The sequence below is a fragment of the Leptonychotes weddellii genome, chromosome X (assembly GCF_054177405.1).
Source record: "Leptonychotes weddellii isolate Sample4059 chromosome X, ASM5417740v2, whole genome shotgun sequence".
Taxonomy (NCBI): Eukaryota; Metazoa; Chordata; class Mammalia; order Carnivora; family Phocidae; genus Leptonychotes; species Leptonychotes weddellii.
Window position 1 is genome coordinate 7,836,518 of NC_138385.1, and position 5,415 is coordinate 7,841,932.

Sequence of the window (5,415 nt, forward strand, 5' to 3'; positions counted from 1 at the left end):
TATTAATAATAAAATATGGCCCTTTATCACAGTTTTTATGTGCAAAGAATATTTTGTACAGAATTACACAACTCTATATATATCCATCAGCTGAAGAAACAAAAGCTTTTCTTCATTTCATATTTTTAAAATTTTTATTTTTAATTTTTTTCTTTTTAAATTTTTCTTTTTTTTTTAATCTTTTTTTTTTTAAGATTTTATTTATTTGACAGAGAGACACAGTGAGAGAGGGAACACAAGCAAGGGAAGTAGGAGAGGGAGAAGCAGGCTTCCCCGCTGAGCAGGGAGCCTGATGCGGGGCTCCATCCCAGGACGCTGGGATCTTGACCTGAGCCAAAGGCAGACACCTAATGACTGAGCCACCCAGGCGCCCCTCTTTTTAAATTTTTAAATTATTTAAAACCTTTTGGAGTATAGTTGGTACACATTGTTACATTAATTTCAAGTGTACAACATAAAGATTTGACAAGTCTATACGTTAAGCAATGTTCACCACAAGTATAGCTACCATGTGTCCAGATACATTGCTATTAACAGTATCATTGACTATATTCCCTATGCTGTGACTTACTCATTTCATAATTGGAAACCTAACCCCCTCTTCCCTTCATCCATTTTGCCCAGTCCCCCGCCCCTCTCCCCTCTGGCAACCATTAGTTTCTTTTCTGTATTTATAGGTCTCAGTCTGCTTTATGTTTGTTTGTTCATTTGTTTGTTTTTTTTTTTAAGGTTTTACTTATGAGTGTAATCATGTGCTATTTGTCTTTCTCAGTTTGACTTATTTCACTTAGCACAATACCCTCTAGGTCCATCCAGGTTGTCTCAAATGGCAGAATCCTGTCTTCTTATGGCTGTGTGATATTCCATTGTATATATACACCACATCTTCCTTATCCATTCATCTCTTGTTGGACACTTAAGTTGCTTTCACATCTTGGCTATTGTAAATAATGCTGCAGTAAACATAGTGGTGCAAATATTTTTTCAAATTAGTGTTTATGTTTTCTTTGGATAAATACCCAATAGTGGAATTATTGAATAATATGGTATTTCTGTTTTCAATTTTTTTTTGAGGAACCTCCATACTGTTTTCCACAGTAGCTGTACCAGTGGCCCCAAATTTTATGAGAATGGTTAAGCAATAGAATTGTCTACACCCATCTGCTTTTACCCACTACTTCTGTCCCGCTTTCCCAAGGAACTATCATCTCAGACCTAGATCATTGTAATAAACCTGCTAAATGCTATCCCTGCTTCTTCCCCTTCTACCCTTCACAGATTATTTTCAAACTATCACTCAAATAATCTTTTACAAATATGTGTCAGAAAATGTCTTTTCTCTGTTGAAAATTTTCAGTCTCCTCACCTCGCTTAAAAAACAAAACAATCAAATGGAAAAAAAAATTTTTTTTACAACCAAAGAACTCACAGTTCTTACTTCTCTGAATTCATTTCCTAATACTTTCCTCCTGGTTTGACACTAGTCTCTTTGTTTTTGTTTTTGTTTTTCTAAGCATGCTTCCACCTCAGAGCCTTTGCACTTGCTGTTCACTCTGCCTGGAATACTCCTCTTCCAGATATCCTCAAGATTTGCTTACAATCCAAATTCTCCTCTTTATTCAAGTGCCACCTTTTCGTTGAGGCCTTCTCTGCCAGCCACTCTACTAAAAAACCCTCTATGCCCCCCCTCACCATCTTCTTCACCTACTTTATTGTCTTCTAGATCACTGATCTCATCTAACACATTATATTGTATTTATTTATTTTCTGTCTGCCCCATACAGTGTAACCTCCGTGACTATGCAGGCTGTATATGTTTCGCACCTAGATAAGTGATATTTAGCAGACACATTACTGTTGAGTGAATAAATCTCTCTAGTACTTCCCAGTTATAGTATTCTGAGAGCTCATAATACTATACATGATTGTCTTGTTGATAGAACCACTGCGTTTTGCATGATTTTAAGTGTTTTAAACAGTGGTGTGCTAGTAAATGCTCTTAACACCTAGTTTTCTGAGGGGGAAACACCCTGACTGTAGCATTTGCTGAATTCCATGATGAAAATACTTCTACCATGATCATGTGGTTAGGATGAAATACACACAGTTGCCTCTCCTGAGGTGCTATGATTCATCAATAACACATGTTGGATTAAGACATTTAAGTACTCAATTATCAGGGGAGACAGGCATTATTATTTTGGCCAATTTTCACATGAGGAAACTCCTACACAGAGAGGTTAAGCATGCCCCACAAGGTTATATAGAGGATACGTTAATTGGATATGTCTGAAGATGGACTCGAAAGCCTATGGTCAGAGAAATTCAGCTACACTGCAGGCTTTAGACAAATTAACTGAAATAAAAATAGGATATTAAAATAAGGAAATTTATAACCAGCTGTAGTATATATATTCTTTAAGTGTCAGCCAAGAAGCTACATGGTTTTTTTTTTTTAAATATTTGAATCTTTAAAAAGTATGTCAGTTTTCCAAGGAGAGGGCCAAGTTTGTGTGCTTTGGTTAGGCTTCTCTTCAGACCACTGAAAATCACTGTTCAGTTCAGAACAACCACAATTGGTTGGCCAGATACAGTCAGTATCCTTAGTACCAATTTGAATTACATCGATAGGAATGGCAGGAAGAAGAAAACATCTTTGTGTTTTTTAAGTTTTCTCTTTTCCCATTTTAGTGGGATTCCTACTAAATCAGAATCTTACTGAAATGGAAATAGAAAAATCTAGACCCTCTCCTTATTTACATAAAGATAAGATACCGTAGTGGGGTGCACTTCTTTTTTCAATGGTTCAATAATCCTGACTTATAATGCAATAATTCTGTTAGGTCTTACATGGTTTTTACATTGTATAGTCATTACAATCAGCCACAAAAATCAATAACTCTCATTAGAAAACAGTCTTTCTTTTATTATCATTAATTTAACCTGTTTGGAAGTCCTTATTAAAAATTCATCTAGTAAAACCACGACAGTTATATGGATTAGATAAACTTGCTCTACTGCCTTTGAGAGCTGAAAATAGATTTTGTTTATCATATAAGATTAATTAAAAGAAAAATTTAATGCAATATGACCTTTATTCATGCATCATGAAACATTGAATAACAATGCCTATTTACTATGCATATTATGTATTCAAAGAATGTGTTTATAATAGCTGTGCTCCAAATCTAAACAAATCAAACAGCATTGAACAATTTAGCAAATGTCTATTAGATTATTTTAGATATTGACCTTTGGAGATTAAAAGCAAGTATTTTGAGGAAGAATGAGAGTCACCAAATTTTATTTTCAGAGGAGTAAGTACTTCTGGACACCATCTGGTCAACCCATGGCATTTATAATGAAACAGTGTTTGAAATATTGAAATCAATGATTGAAATGGGACAGGAGAATATGGAATTTTAACTAGTATAACTTTCAGACATGCTATAATTTTGACTATACTCTATTTCTGATATAAAAGTTCACAAGTTGTAAGTTTTCTCACAGAGCTTTGGTCTAGAGAACCAGCTGCAACAGAAACTCTGGAATGTACTTCTAAAAATAGATTTCCAGCTCCACCTTGATCTACGGAATCAATATACATAGGCAAGGTTCTCCAAACTTGGGATTCAAGGATTTGTTGATGCTACTATTAAAAACAATTGAGTAAGCCATTTTTCACATAAAAGTTTTATCAAGTTTCAAATAGGATATATATGTGTGTGTAATTTCTTTCTTGGAATATAAATGGGAATTAGGGCAACATTTTAGTAGTGAAGGAGTTCTTTTAAGAAAGGAAAAATACTGCAGAAAAACATTAAATTACAAACATTGGACATGATAGGTCAATGTTAAAAGAAACAAAAAATCTATTGGAACATGGGAAAGTCACTCTCACTTAAAAAGTCTTTTAAAAAGCATAAGATGGGGTTGTCATTACAAATTAATTCAAGTCTACACAAATGTAGAGGCCTAAACCATAATCCAGATTCTCAGTAACTCTAATGCCTTTGATGCATATTTTAGTGAACTTTGACCAATAACAGATCCATGTTTGTGAAAAAAAAGGTCCAGTCAGAATACTAGAGATCATGTCTCTTGGAAAATTTTATTTATGTTTAGCTTACATTCTACAACCAGAAAAAAATATAGATCTGCTTTCTTGGCCAAAGGCATTTAGGGGTCACACCAATCTGGAAAAGTAATAATATAAAAAGCAACAAAGGTCCACTGGTGGCATAATATGTAAAATTTTTGATAGAACTCGTCAAGATAGTAAACCAAAGGCTTGTGGAAAGCTTTAGAGAGAAAACCAAGTGATAGACTCAGTAGGAATTTGAGCATTGGTGTCACTTGACATTCTGAAAACAATCTGGAATGTGTTATGAGGCCCCAATTTGACTTTTAATGTAGATAAGAGAGAGAAATGAATTACCCATTCATGGAGGTCATTAAAACAAACTTCACCCATGCGTTTTTCAGCCAGAATTTGTTGTAAAATTTTCATTATGGGACAAAAACCTGATATATAAGAATCATGATTTTTGCCATAAGTTGGCACATTTCCCAGGCTACGAAATAGAGAATGTGTCTACTGAAAACTTTGTTCTTCTACCCCCATCAAAGAGTGAACTAATCTTAATCCTTCATAATAAGAGTCAGGATGATTTGAAGTTGAATCACAACTCTGTTTTGAGATAATTTTATAAGGTGAAACAAGATGTTTTGATTTTCTGTGCCTTAGTTTCTCTCAACAAAAGAGAATGAAATTCTGTATTATCCATCATCCTTACATAGGAGCTGTGGGGATTAGCAAAGAAGGAATTGATATGCCCTTGAAATATTGGATGTGTGATAGCAATACTTGACAAAATGAAAGGAATATTTTATGAGTAGTGGGCAAAATCACTTCTTTGCCTTCCTGGTACAGTATGCGTAAGTTGAAAATAAAGTCAGGGAGAAAAATAGTATTAGAATGGAAAATATTAAAAATTCAAATGATTTTATATTTGTGTAAATTTAAATAGAATGTATATGCATTGAATTGCTTTAAATAGAAATTCTCTTAAGTCAAAAGGGGAATCATTTTTGTGACTGAGGGTGTGAAAAGTACCTTCTAAACACTGGATGTCATCACTCCAAAACCCATCCATTGCCCTTTTACCTTTTTGCTCATTAAATTATGTATGTATTCTTGGCATTCAAAGACTCCACACAGTGATATCATTCTGTTTTACATATACTTTTAGCACAGTACATTTGAGGACCTTTCTACTGTGATTCCTCAGGACATTTCAGAAAGAATTATGAAAGATGGTATATTTGCTTGCTGGGTATTTATATTTGCTGACAATAAGAATTGGTCTACTTCAATTTTTAAGGAGCTAGAAAATCTCAAACAAAATGTAAAAT